Below are 14298 nucleotides of genomic sequence, written 5' to 3' on the forward strand. Positions count from 1 at the left end.
AGATGAGGAAATGGAGACCAACATGGTGATTCAAGGCAGATCCAGAATGGAAACCCAGGCTTTAGGGGTTATAGAACTGACTAATTGGGTTATCTGGCCTGATTGCTGTCCATTTTTAGGTAATAATAACAACAATGACTACAGCTACCTTTCACTGAGCAGTCGCTAAGTGCCAGGCACTGTGCTAAGTGCTTTCCATCCAGCACCTCATATAATCCTCATCAGAAGCTTTGAAGCAGGTCTTGTGATCCCCAGTTTATGGTTTTTGTGTCTGTGTCTTTTTAGGGCCACCACTGAGGCACATGGAAGTTCCCTGGCTAAGGGTCGAATCAGAGCTGTAGCTGCCGGTCTACACCACAGCCACAGCCAGGACAGATCCAAGCCGCATCTGTGACTTACACCACAGCTTTCAGCAGTGCTGGGTCCTTAACCCACTGAGCAAGGCCAGGGATAAAACCCGAGTCCTCGTGGATACTAGTCGGGATCATGACCCCTGAGCCACAACGGGAACTCCGTGGTCCCCATTTTACAGCTGAATCACCCAGCTATTGATGGGGAGTCAGGACTTGAGTACAGCCTTCTGCAAACTCAAGGCCTGAGTTTTCAACCCCTTATGCACCATAACCTCTAGAAAAAAGATGACCACCGCAGTTGCTTGCTTTCTAAACCAGGTGGCCAGGGTGAGGGTGATGTTTATAAGTTCTCCAAAGGCCAGGAAGAAGCCATTCCTAACCATCCTTCATCCTTCTCCCTGTTGCCACAGGCACTGGAGCCCCAAAAGGGTCCCATATGCTCCCAAGGAAGGATTTGCAGATCTGACATAACAGCTTAGGATGCCAAGCTTGGGAGAGGAGAGATGCCAGGTGAGAGCTGGAGTACCAAGGCCAGGGCCGGGCGCCAGCGGGATAATCTGATGTTGCCGAAGATATAGAGGGGGACCTGATGCCAGAAGCCTGAGGCAGCCAAGGTTCTCCGGGCACAAAGGCTTTGCGACACCTTTCAAGTCTGTGACACTTCGGGCGGGAGCAGCGAGTCCTGGGAGGGCGGATACTGCTCTTCGCAGATGCTTCCGACAGCCTGGGAACACCTTCCCGGTTGGGACTGTCAAGCAGAGGCTAATGGAAGCAGCCCTTGGGGGCTTTGCCCAGGCAGGGCTAGCACACCTTCCGAGGCACACGCAGCTGTTCTGGTCATCCAGAGACGCCCAAGACTGTGTCGGCTTGTGTGGCTTCTTCTTCCCCACTCTCGGCAGCCCGGTACCCGGAGCTTCCTTGATCCCTGCTTGCGTGATTAGGGTCCTCACAATCTGTGGAGCCCACGTATGTTCCCCACCCCCCCCCGCCCCCGCTGCCACCCTAGGGGCCCTGTGGGTGCACCAAGGTTAAATGAATCAGTGGAGGCTGGAAATAGGGCAGGCGTGGTGGTGTGGAGGGGGGTGGAAGGCGCGGTGGAGTTCTTCCCAACAGAATTTGAAGAACTCTGTTGTGAATCTCGCGGTGCCCCTGGGCAAATGATTTACTGTGACTTAAGGGGCTGCAAGTGCACAGCTCTGACCCTGAAGTGGACTTACAGAGGGAGGCAAAAGAAAAGGTTGACCACCTCCTGTGACTTCCTCTTGGAGCCCCTGCAACTCTCCAGGGCCTTGAGAAGGTAATACAGAATTTCCCCAGAAGAATGCAGGTTATGGCTTGAGCAAAAGGTGTTTACTCCCATAGAGGTGGCATTTTTATTGCTAATTTCAGCATCAAGAGGGGTGACCGTTATGTATAAATCCTGACAATCAGTACCACCTGAGAAAGGCCACAGAGTGACTCCACAGGCCAGAGCTTGTCAAGCTTCAGGTGCACAGTTTGGGGGCACCTGGGGATCTCCTGAGAATGCAGATTCTCAACAGTTAGGTCTAGGGGGGAGTCTGTTTCCCATGTGTCCCCCCTCCGCCCCCACCCTCCCTCACCATCCCAACTGTGGTTTGTCTTCCGTGCTAGAAATACTCTTCCACACACATGCACCTGCCAAAAACCTAAAATACAGCAGGGGAATTGAATTTCCTGGAAGCATCCTACATAATCCCAAATAATTGGGAAAGGACTGCTATACTGTATTTAGAGTTGTAATCACTTCCTCTCCCCACCCCACTAGGAATGCAGGAATGGTCTTACACTTGATTGGGTCAGAGGGCAGTGCCTGCAAAGGATGAAGAAGATTTCATCAAGAGTCTTGGGAAATCTTAAACAACAAGCAGAAACAACAGTATTACAATTACCAGGTTTTACTCTAAAATACATTCTTTTTCTTTTCTTTTCTTTTCTTTTTTTGCCACACCTGCAGCATGTGGAAGTTGCTAGGCCAGGGATTGAAACTTCACCACAGCATCGACCCAAACTGCTGCAGTGACAATGCTGGACCCTTAACCCACTGCACTGCAGTGGGAACTCGACCTAAAATACATTCTTAAAGGTGTATATGCATAACAATTGCTAGAAAACATGGCTAAAGGCAAATTTTATGGGTTCTTTGTTTCTTTGTGCTTTTTTGTATCTCCCAAATTTACTTTTTTTTTTAAGGCTAAACTTGAAACATTCTAGACTGTAGAAGTCCACAGGCCTTTTCCCTGGTGCTAGAAACCAGAATGGAAGCTTTAACATCTAAGAGCTAATACTGTATAGACAGTTACACTCCACAGATAACTGAACCTTTGGGTATGGAAGGGAGATAAGAACCTTCTGGAGCTGAGAGAACCAAGCTGGCAGGGCAGGTCGGCGTTGAGTCACCATTTGGCATTGAAGGAGGGAGAGAATCGGCCTGTGGGGAGCCCTGGCTTCTGCTTCCTGAGGTCACCCTGACCGCTTGTGGGCCAAGGCCTGATTTATCTTAGTTTCTGTATCTGTGAGCAAGGCCAGTTTGCATAAATGATGGTCTGGCACCTTGATCCATGTTTACAAATCAATGAGCAGACTACCTAAATCAATGAGGTGTGAGCAGATGCATTTTATAAATGAGAAAAGACAGGTTGGGGAGAGTGGTTGGAGAGAGTGGGATTAATCAGGGAAATGCAAGCTCCCGTAATTCAGTTTCCCTTCCAAGGCGCTTCTTTCCCATCAGGGATTACCAGTCTTCGGAAGAGCCAGGGCAGCATAGCTTTGGATAAACACCCTCCTCTCCTTACCAGGCTGTTGTTTGTATACAGTAGGTACTCATTTTATTGCATACCCCAATGTTTCTTTCATAATGGTCTGAGCATAAAGCACAGAGCAATTTTAGGAAATTGTAATTTTTTCCCCCACTAGTAGCAACAGGCCTTGCAAAGAAGTTTGCATGCGCTGTCACCAATACCGATTTGTTCAATAGAATAAAAGAATATTGAAGCAACAAGATTTAGGAGGATTGAAACAACAGGACAGATTACTAAGAAACAGGAAAAAGGGACGACTCTAAACGTAGCGATGTTTTTTGTTTACTCATATAGGATGGCATTATAGGTTTCACACAGCTGATTTCTAGTGCTTGCGCAAATAAAATTCCAGACAGGCTGCCTTTTCCAGTCCCTCCACCCTTTGGTCCAGAATGAAGACTGACCTTCTGTTACTGTCCTGACTGATCTCTCTGTTGATCAGGCCAGGCCCATTCAGATTTGAATAGTCTTCATCCTTCATGCTCAGGTTGAAAAGGTAAATATAAGTGACATTGTTTTGTTTTGTTTTTTCCTCTTTACAGCCGCACCTGTGGCATATGGAAGGTCCCAGACTAGGGGCTGAATCAGAGCTGCAACTGCAGGTCTATGCCGCAGCCACGGCATCGCCAGATCCCAGCCAAGTCTTTGATGTACACTGCAGCTTTCGGCAATGCCAGATCCTTAACCCAGTGAGGGAGGCCAGGAATTGAGCCCACATCCACACAGACACTCTGCTGGGTTCTTAACCTGCTGAGCCACAGCAGGAACTCTGACACTGGCCAAGTCTCCGGTCTTCATTCCTTGGAATCCTTTGTTGACCCAGACCACGACCCTGCCCATTAGGTGTCCTGTATTTTCACCGCTTCCTCTAGAAAAAAGGGAAAACTCCTTTACATGCAGGTGTAAACAACTGGTAACAGTTTGGCGCAGATGGTCTGTATTCCAGGTGAAACTGTGAACAGGCAAAATTTCTCCCCTAAGTCTTTTCTTTTCTTTTTTTGTCTTTCTTTTTTTGTTGTTGTTGTTGCTATTTCTTGGGCCGCTCCCGCGGCATATGGAGGTTCCCAGGCTAGGGGTTGAATCAGAGCTGTAGCCACTGGCCTACGCCAGAGCCACAGCAACACGGGATCCGAGCCGCGTCTGCAACCTACACCACAGCTCATGGCAACGCCGGATCGTTAACCCACTGAGCAAGGGCAGGAACCGAACCCGCAACCTCATGGTTCCTAGTCGGATTCGTTAACCACTGCGCCACGACGGGAACTCCCCCTAAGTCTTTTCTTAACTATTTTTGATCCTCCGTTTTCAGTGCCAAGATGTCCCTGGCCTCCAGAGCGCCTCCCTGAGGCTCTTTATCAGCTCAAGGGAGGCTTCCTAGCTAAGGCCTCACCGAGTCTGACCCCCAGGCCACTCCCCCTCTGACCATCCCCATCCAGACTTACCCAACCTTGTCTCAGCATTGCATCTTATCATAAATTGACCAAATATACTGATATGCTTAAAAGTGAGAATGAGGGGCAAGCGCATTTTCAAGATGGCAGACCTTCAAATCACCCAATATAAGCACCTCTGCCCTGGAGTCGAGGCACCCCAAAAAGATCGATGACAGATGAGTGAGGCTGTGGCCTACGTGGTCTTTCCTCTATTGCAGTGCATCTTCCTCCACCCCTGTGGGCATGGGTGACTCATCGGCAATGTCAGAGGACCAAACTGCTCCCCGAGTAAAGCAGATAAGAGAAAACATGAGGTGGTATTTGCTTCTGTGAATCACTGTCCTTTCAGCATGTTTTTACTATATCTACTTCTGATCCAAGGTCCCTGGCTGAGCAAAGTGATACGTGAGCAGTTAAACCTCCCTGCTCTGGAGTCAGCACATGCCCAAAGCTTCTGTTGAAATAATGTACATTGCCTGATAGCCTTGCTGATAATGAGTGTGCTCTGAAGCACAGGTACCAGGCTGGGAGAACCAGAACACTAGATGTGGGCTTCCATGCCCCTTATCCTCCACAAGAACCAGCCCTGAGGAGTTCCCATTGTGGCACAATGGCATCAGCGGCCTCTTGGGAGAGATGGGACGCAGGTTCGATCCCCGGCCCAGCAGAGTGGCTTAAAGATCTAGTGTTGCAGCCGCTTTGGTTTAGGTCAAAACTGCAGCTTGGATCTGATCTGTGGCCAGGGAACTCCATATGCTGCAGGGCAGCCAAAAAAGAAAAAAAAAAAAAAGAAAGAAAGAAAGAGAAAAGCAGCAGCCCCGAGTTCCCACGAGTTTGCCATATCTCAACACTGTCCCACATCAGCTCCGTCATTGATTATGGAAAGCATTCTGCCAGATAAAAGCAGCTAGGAAGACTCAGAAATCTGGATTTCTGGATGTGCTAGCACCAGCAACTAATGAAAACAGTGCTTCATTCATGTGCTGTCAGAGGCAGAACAGGCTGGGGATCTCAGACCCAGGATAAGTGAATTCGAACTTGAGAAGGGAACGTATCTACAGGTGGAGGAGAAGTCTGCTATCTTTGTTGTCAGGCTGCAGTGGTATCTGGGTTGGAACTGCAAGACCCCCAGTTGAGAGTATAGCTTGGGGGCCTGGTCAGGGGATGTGGGCGACGCAATCCCTAGACTTTCCAGGGATCCTCCTAACCAACAGTCTTCCATCTCTGATTCATTCCAGGCCCTCTGGTGATATGGCTGGGAATGGGTCTCTCAGTAACTGAGGATGCAAACTGGGGCAACTGGAGAAATACGTTCCTGGGAGTGTGTGTGTGTGTGTGTGTGTGTGTGTGTGTGTGGTGGTACCACTTACTTTCTGACTCGAGAACAAATATGATTGAACCAAAAAAAAAACTCTAGGAAGGGTAAGTTGTAAGCAAACATAAACATTACCAGTTGATCTCTTAAATATTTATCAGCCGGGACTTACTTGAGAGGCCATCTCACATAGCGGTGAAACCCACAGGCTTTGACATCAGATCTCTCTGGGCATGAATCCCAGCTGTACGCACTGTGTGGTCTTGGGCAAGCACTTAACTTTTCTAGGTCTCAGTTCCTTTATCAGTAAGATGGAAATGACGTTAACAATACTACCCTCCGAATACCGTCCTTTTGAGGACTGAATGAGCTAGTGCCAGGTGGTAGGATGATATACTATTTAATACATGTCAGGTATTATCTTGAAAATGTGAAAGCTCATCATTTTTTGGTAAAAGTCAGGTTTATTTAGGTCTAATTTGCATAAAATAAAATTCACTCGTGGAGTTCCTGTTGTGGCGCAGTGGAAACAAATCTGACTAGGAACCATGAGGTTGCCGGTTTGATCCCTGGCCTTGCTCAGTGGGTTAAGGATCCAGCATTTCTGTGAGCTGTGGTGTAGGTCACAGATGTGGCTCGAATCCCATGTTGCTGTGGCTGAGGCATGGGCTGGGGGCTACAGCTCCGATTTGACCCCTAGCCTGGGAACCTCCATATGCTGAGCAGATGTGGCTCTAAAAAGACAAAAAGACAAATAAATAAATAAATAATAAAAAAAAATAAAATTCACTCCTTTAAACCTTCTTACATCACTGGCGGGAATGTAAATTGGTACAGCCACTGTGGAGAACAGTGTGGAGGTTCCTCAAAAATCTGAAAATAGGAGTTCCCATCGTGGCTCAGTGGTTAACGAACCCAACTAGTATCCATGAGGACACAGGTTCGGTCCCTGGCCTTGCTCAGTGGGTTAAGGATCTGGCATTGCCATGAGCTGTGGTGTAGGTCACAGATGCGGCTCGGATCTGGCGTTGCTGTGGCTCTGGCATAGGCGGCATCTACAGCTCCAATTAGATCCCTAGCCTGGGAACCTCCATATGCCACAGGAGTGGCCTAAAAAAGGCAAAAAGACCAAGAAAAAAAAACCCTATAATTTTCATTCCAAATTAGATGATTTATTCCCCATTAACTTATGGAAGAGGTAGGATATTTTTCAGATGCCTCCTAAATCAGCTCCTTTATGGGTAAGTGGGTCTTTCTCATATGCCATCAGTCATCAAGTCTCAGGGCTGGAGTCGGCAAGGAGGACGGTACAATACAGAGGAGATCTCAGGTGCTCAGAAAGGGAAAATAAAAGAAAGTTCTCCCTTCCACCTGAGTGGATAGAGGGACGAGGAAATTCATGTGAGGCAGGAAGTAAATCACATGGTTCTTCATCTCTCTTTCAGGGGAAGTCTGGGGAGTTGGGGAGAGGAATGCCAAGGGCAGGGTCATTTTGGTTTTGTTTGTTTCAATTCAGGGCTTGGACTCTGGGATGAGGTTGCCTTGCAACTGCCCCACACCAAACCCAGGAGGCAGCCACTCCTCAGCAGGCCTGGTGACAGAGCAACCATTTAAGTTCCCACGTGGCATGGCAGGGGCCTCGGAAGTCCCCTCAAGAAGGCAGAGGGGAGGAGGGAGCTGAGTTGAGAGTGGCTGGCTATGATAGGGGCAGATGACGCTACAGCAGGGGTCATGGGCTAATCCCCCGGACCAGGGGCAAGACAGAGGACATGCCTTGCGGGTTTAACGCCAGCAAGAGGCTGTGGAAGCTAAGCAGCCAGGAATCAGCCCCAAACTCTGGCCAAGAGATCAGATGAAGCGTATCACCAGTCAACTTAGCTGCTGTAAAGGTCAGCAGAGAGGGAGCAGTGGGCAACGTTGGGGATCGGCACACCAGGGACGCGTCTTGGATTCTAGAACCCCTTTCACATCATAGTGGGATGGTTCAGTTAACACGCCCCTCCCCTTGGAAAAACAGAGGAAACAGAGGAGAAGGCAACAAAATCTCACCCTTGGGAAACAGAGAAGGCAACAAAATCAGAAAGCCTGAGTATTTCCCCTTGAGTATTGTTTGAATTCTTGCAGCAGATTAAGGTAATTCAGCGGGCAAGGATTCGAGAGACAGTCAAGAACTGTTTTCTTAGCTCACCTGAGCCTAACACGTGTGTAAGGCTCCAGCCCCAGTGTACTCCCTTTATCTTAATTTCTGATCTGTTACTTTTTGACGGTGGCCTCTAAAACTGCAGCTTTAAGAATCCTGGCCTGGCAACCAACAGTCTAATAGTGTAATGCATCCCTCTGCAAATTATGATTTTGGAAAGTTCGTGACTCCAATAGGCAGTCTGTTAACTCATCTTTAAGTTCAAGATTTCACCATTCAGATTCCTCCCTTTCTTTTTGGATACACACAAATGTACATCATGCCATTATATGCAATTCTGCATTTTCACAGAGCAAACATGAGTTTTCATAATGAGCAACTGAAATGGGATTTGGCTGCTAGGAGATTAAGAAAATGATTATAAATAACAGGAAAAACAAATGCCCTTTATTTGAGAGCAAATAAATTTTAAATGTCAGGGCAGGTTACAATGCCATGGTGATCAAGTAATTAGTAGTCCCAATTGAAATAAGCTTAACCCAGGGAAACTCAAAAGGCAATTCTATTTCCCATGTGTAACTGGGCAGGAAAAAATATGAGATTTAAGAAGGTAGGAAGGGAACTTCTTTGTAGACCTCCATTAAAATTGGATGTTGCAACACGAATGCACTTTAAAGTATATCAATTATGTTTTTGGGCACCTTTTTATTACTCTGAAGCAAGGAAATCAGTCTAAGGAAAAGGTGAATTGAAATGCATTGGGAAATTCTAAATTATGAGAGTTATTGATAAGGCTGGTATTTATAGCTCTAGCAAGGACTTTATATAATTTATATCTAGACTATATACAATATTACTAACCCATTCCAGTTAATTAGTGCTATTTCCATTTTCAAAATCACATGAGGCTCTTCTTGCAGCCAAATGCACATGAGACAGAGATACTTTGAGAGGGTCACTGGGATCAAGACTTAAAATACAGCCATTTAAAATAAAGTCCCCCCCCCCCCCCCGCCCAGGCCAGGCTGTTCATTTTGACAAGAATCAGATCCAAATTGGCATCCTAAGGAATTTTTTTTTTTTTTAATGAGAGTTGCAACATTTATTTCAGGTTCTCTCATATTTTTATTTATTTTATTTTATTTATTTTATTTTATTTGATTTGTCTTTTTAGGGCTGTACCCACAGCATATGCAGGTTCCCAGGCTTGGGTTCGAATTGGAGCTGTAGCCACAGGCCTACACTACGGCCACAGCAATGCAGGATCTGAGCTGTGTCTGCCACCTACACTACAGCTCACAGCAATGCCAGATCCTTAACCCACTGATCGAGGTCAGAGATCAAACCTGTGTCCTAGTAGATTCTGGTCAGATTCATTTCCAGCGAGCCACAACAGGAACTCCTTTTTATTTTTTTAATTTAAAAAAAATGTTAAAAATTTTTTTTTGCCACACAGGCAGCATATGGAAGTTCCCAGGCCAGGGAAGTTCCCACCACACAACAGCAACCAGGGCCATAGCAGTGAGAACGAAGGAACCTTAACCTGTTAGGCCATCAGAGAACTCCCAAGGATAGTTTTTTTCTTTTACATTTATCCACAAACACAAATTCTCATGTGTGACAATCAGACGGTACCTGGTACCTGGGCATATAAAATGTCCACTGATCTGGTGAAATTCTGATTCTGAAAACTGTGGAAGAGTTTTCGCCTGAATCCCAACTTCAGATTTTGTAGCCAGAAAAAACAAACGGGAAGCATTAGCAAATGTCTTTGCCTGAGCACCTCAGACGGTTCCCCCTGAGTCTTAAGCACCCCTTCCTTTGGCGAGGTCTTTAGTTTCACTCATATTCTGATTTACTCATTTTTAAAAATTTTATTAGTGATATATTGCTGTGTGACAAATTAACCCCAAGATTTCGTGACTTGAGACTATACACATTTATTATCTCTTGGTTTCTGAGGCTCACGAGTCTGGTGTGGCTTGGCTGGGCCCTCGTTTCAGGGTCTTGCAGTGGCAGCTGAGACCTGGCAGCTTGCTTCATCAGAGCACGTAAGCTGAGATGGTAACCAGCAAGACGGAAGTTGCTATCTTTCGTAACCTAAGAATGGAAGATACCTTCAACGCTGCCATACCCCGTAGGTCAAAAGAAGTTTCTCAGGGTCAGGAGACTACACGAGGCCCTGAATACCAGCAGTGGGGATTAACGAGGGCCACCTCAGAGGTTGCCAATCACATGTTAGGAATTTGCTGAGCACCTCCTAGCTGTGTGACCCTGGGCCCAGGTACAGGGAATACAGCGTTGAACATCTTTCTCTCATGGAAACTCATGAGCAGACAATAGAATATTGCAATTGGTGAGGAGCACTCCAAGTTAGACATACAGGGAATAAAGGTTCCCGCCTGGTCTACGTTGAGGGAGGTCAGCTGTCAGGCAGGGACATTTCAGTGGAGACTTAAAGAAGGACTGGCCCAGGAAAGAGGAGGAAGGAAGTTTTCCAAGCAGAGGAAACAGTCCGTGCAAAGATCCTGAGGCAGGAAATAGTGTGCTGTATTTGAGGGAAGAGTGACCACAGTGTAAATTAAGAGAGTGGGAAGAGCAAGAGAAGGAAGTGGGGCCATGTTCGGTGTCTGAAGAAGTCCAGTCCGTGGCCAAAGACCAAGGGGAAGTCGTTGAGGAGTGATTCAGAGACCCCTCTGGCCACCTTTCTCCCCTTGGGGATTTCTCTCTACTGGCCTGAAGTCTTTTTTATGTTTTTAAATTTTATTTATTTTATTTTATTTTATTTTTTGCTTTTTAGGGCCACACTTGGGCATATGGAAGTTCTGAGGCTAGGGATCACATCAGAGCTGCAGCTACCTACCTACACCACAGCCTCAGCAACATGGGATCTGAGCCACGTCTGCGACCTACACCACAGCTCACAGCAACGCCAGATCCTTAACCCACTGAGTTAGGCCAGGGATCAAACCCGAGTCCTCATGTATACTATTCAGGTTCTTAACCACTGAGCTACAATGGGAACTCCTGGCCTGCTGTCTTGAGGCTGTTACCAAGCTCAGACTCTCCTGAATGCCTCACTCCTCTTTATCTTGTGATCATATCCTGCTGATATTGTACCATATTGTACCCCCTCTTCCCACTGCTAGGATTTTTCTAGCAGTTTTCTAGCAAAACCAGATGTGGACCCCTAATTTTTAAACAGACAAAAGCAGAACCAGTCAGATCACAGACAGTTACAAGAGGAGATGGAGCCTTTGGGAACACCGTCTACCCCATTCTCATGAGGGTCCCCAAACATCTTTTTGGGGCTCTGACAATCCTATTTTGAAAAACATGTCCCTAAGCCGCAACTTTGCCAACTACAATTCCCAGGGACTCATTCTTTCAGCAAACATTTAATGAATCCTTGCCATGTATCAGGCGCGAAGGAGGTACCGAGAATATGAAGGCGATTATGACAATTAAAGGAGGAATTCACGTGGATGAATGATTCATGCATCGCCAAGTGCTGTGCATTAGCTGAGGGCGGGGCCGGGACCAAGGTGGCTCACAGGGGACACGGGTGGAGAAGACTTCAAGAATAGATGAAGCTGGAGTGAAAAGGAATCACTCCTGCCCCCCTGCCCATCTCAGACCCCACTGTCTCGATGGGGACCCCCCTCTCACTATGCTAAAACAACTGCCCTAGGCTTTCAGGAGAAAGGTCTTGAGTGAGTGCCCAGGTTCTATGACAACCATGGTGTAAGTAAGCTCGTGTTGGGTTTTAATTTCCTGCATTTTCTGGATGGGAAAAAGAAGATGGGAAACTTCACATGGTTTTAGACCCCAAGTTGTCTTCCCTGCTCCCAAATGGAGGGACTGAACAGGGAACGCTCTGTATCCCTCAGAGTGTTTCCTCCCAACCAAGGCTCCTCTCAGAAGGGAGCAGTGGACCTCCTGTCTGGTGTCAGAGCCTTGGACTGGGATCCTCCATCAGGTCTAGCATATTCTCTTAGTCTCTGGGGTTCTCCTTGACAATCCAGAATGCTAGGGAGAGCTGGCTTCCATTTGCTCAGTAATTATCCAGCAATCATGCATAACAACTAAAAGTTCCTATCAGTCCTAAAACAGTAAATGCAATAAATTTAAAGTCTTAAAACAATAAGGGATGTAATGGTAGGCTGAGGCTCTGTGATCATCAGGACAACTGGCTATTCAGAGAAAAAGACTTCAGGACCGGATGCTGGGTTGTGCAAGCCAGGCAGTCTGTTGTTTAATTGTTTTATCTCTGGTGACTCATTCGGCCTCTTGAGCTTAGCCTCAGGCCAGGTTTGGATAACAACAGCCAAAGAAGTGAGCTCTTTCCTCCTCTATAAGATCTTTCTTCCAACAAAAAATAAGCTCTGTCTTTGTCCCTACAAACTCAAACCACCTTTAAATTTTCCTATATGTTGTAAAGCCCTAGCCTAGTGTTCTGGGATGCCTGCACCACTTATCATGTTTTTATAATGTTTTAAAAAATTTTTTATGCTATTTTTCTCCTTAGGTGATGTATTTTTGTCTGCCAGAGGAGAGGGTAAACTCCTGTCAGGCTCAGGGAATGCTTTTCCCATGTTGGAATTTATGGTTTTTTCCTACCTCCACTACACTCAGTACAGTGTCAGGCGAGCAGGCCCTCTATAAATATTTGTGTGAATGAATAACCACAGTCTGCCCTGTGTGCTATGCAGCCAGTCTCACTGGCATGAGGGGACTCAGCTGGGGCATTTGTGAAGACAAGAGGCAGCTGGGAGGGCTGCATACAGCTCCCAGCTGGCAGGCAGACACAGACCCCAGGTCAAGCACCTGTGACAGTTAACATCCTTATGCCTAAGGAAAAAAAAAAAAAAAGCCCCTAATTAAACCTGATTTGAGGGTGATTACCATTTAGTTAACCCCAGTTTGGACTACTTATCACCTGGCCTCACTTGCACCCTTTCCTTTAGTTGTAATTTAGCCTATTTTTTTTTTTTATCATCACATTTCACTTCTTTACCCAAGAGAATGCTTCCTGAAAACAGCCCACCAGAGAATTCTAAGAGCACTGTGTGCTTATATTCTCTTTTTTATTTCCTCCGACAGCGGGCAGTTAGAGTTTCATCTCCTTCAACCAAGGTGAAAAAGTTGAAGGGTGTGTAGTGCAGCTGATGGGAGGGAGCAGGATAGTTACACAGGTAGTTGTAGAAGTCCCAATAGGGGACCATGGATGGAGAGGGAAACCCAGGGGACTTTGGGAGACCACCATAAGTTAATAATCGCTCAAGAAAGCCATCAGAACGAAGCAGGCTTGCTTAACTACAAAACACAAATTAAAGCCTGAGATATGCCATAGGTCATTAAAATAAGGCCTGCATTCAGGTTCAGCAAGACAATGACCCTTAGGACCTAGGGCAGGAGTTTAAGGATTGCCCTTCTGCTGATTTGAATACGCACCTTGACAGTCCTAGTTTGACCTTATAGGGTTGAATACTCTCTCACCAGATATTGAGGAGAAGCTCCTCCTCCAAGAAAGAGGAAGAGGTGTTTTTTTCCCACCCCCAACCCCCTTGGATTATAAAACTGCGGCCCACCTAATCCTCAGGGCAGAGCCTTCTTGCCTTTTATTTGCTGTGCTGCTCCCTTGGCATATGGAGGTTCCCAGGCTAGGGGTCTAATCGGAGCTGTCACCGCTGGCCTACGCCAGAGTCACAGCAACGTGGGATCTGAGCAGCGTCTGCCACCTACACCATAGCTCATGGCAATGCCGGATCCTTAACTCACTGAGCAAGGCCAGGGATTGAACCTGCAACCTCATGGTTCCTAGTTGGATTTGTTAACCACTGAGCCACGACAGGAACTCCTGTTGTTGTTTTGTTTTGTTGTTTTTTAGGGCCGCACTCTGAAGCATATGGAAGTTTCCAGGCCAGGGGTTGAATCTAAGCTACAGCTACCGGCCTACGCCACAGCCACAGCAATGCCAGATCCAAGCTGCATCTGAAACATACACCACAGCTCACTGGCAACGCTGGATTCTTAACCCACTGAACGAGGCCAAGGATTGAACCCGCATACTCATGGATCCTAGTTGGGATCATTAATCTCTGAGCCATGAAGAGAACTTCCAACAAGTGTCCTGTCTTAATAAACCTATTTCTCGCCTATCACTTTGCCTCTCCCTGAATTCCTTCTGCACTGAGGCACAAAGAACCCGAACCTCAGTAAGTCCAGACACCAGGTG

At 46.8% G+C, this 14298-nt stretch overlaps 1 long non-coding RNA gene across 2 annotated transcripts in view; it reads right to left on the bottom strand.

Moving 5' to 3' along the window:
* LOC125136388 (uncharacterized) overlaps positions 1-14298 on the bottom strand; it is an 81832-nt gene that overhangs the window by 12292 nt on the left and 55242 nt on the right. Inside the window, exon 3 of one of the 2 annotated variants that reach the window (XR_007137171.1) lies at positions 3906-4040. The exons of the other annotated variant lie outside the window; for it this stretch is intronic. This is a non-coding gene — a long non-coding RNA (uncharacterized LOC125136388). Of the gene's footprint in view, positions 1-3905; positions 4041-14298 lie in introns of those variants that run through there. 2 annotated transcript variants of the gene reach the window in all.

Source organism: Phacochoerus africanus, chromosome 9 (assembly GCF_016906955.1).
Source record: "Phacochoerus africanus isolate WHEZ1 chromosome 9, ROS_Pafr_v1, whole genome shotgun sequence".
NCBI lineage: Eukaryota > Metazoa > Chordata > Mammalia > Artiodactyla > Suidae > Phacochoerus > Phacochoerus africanus.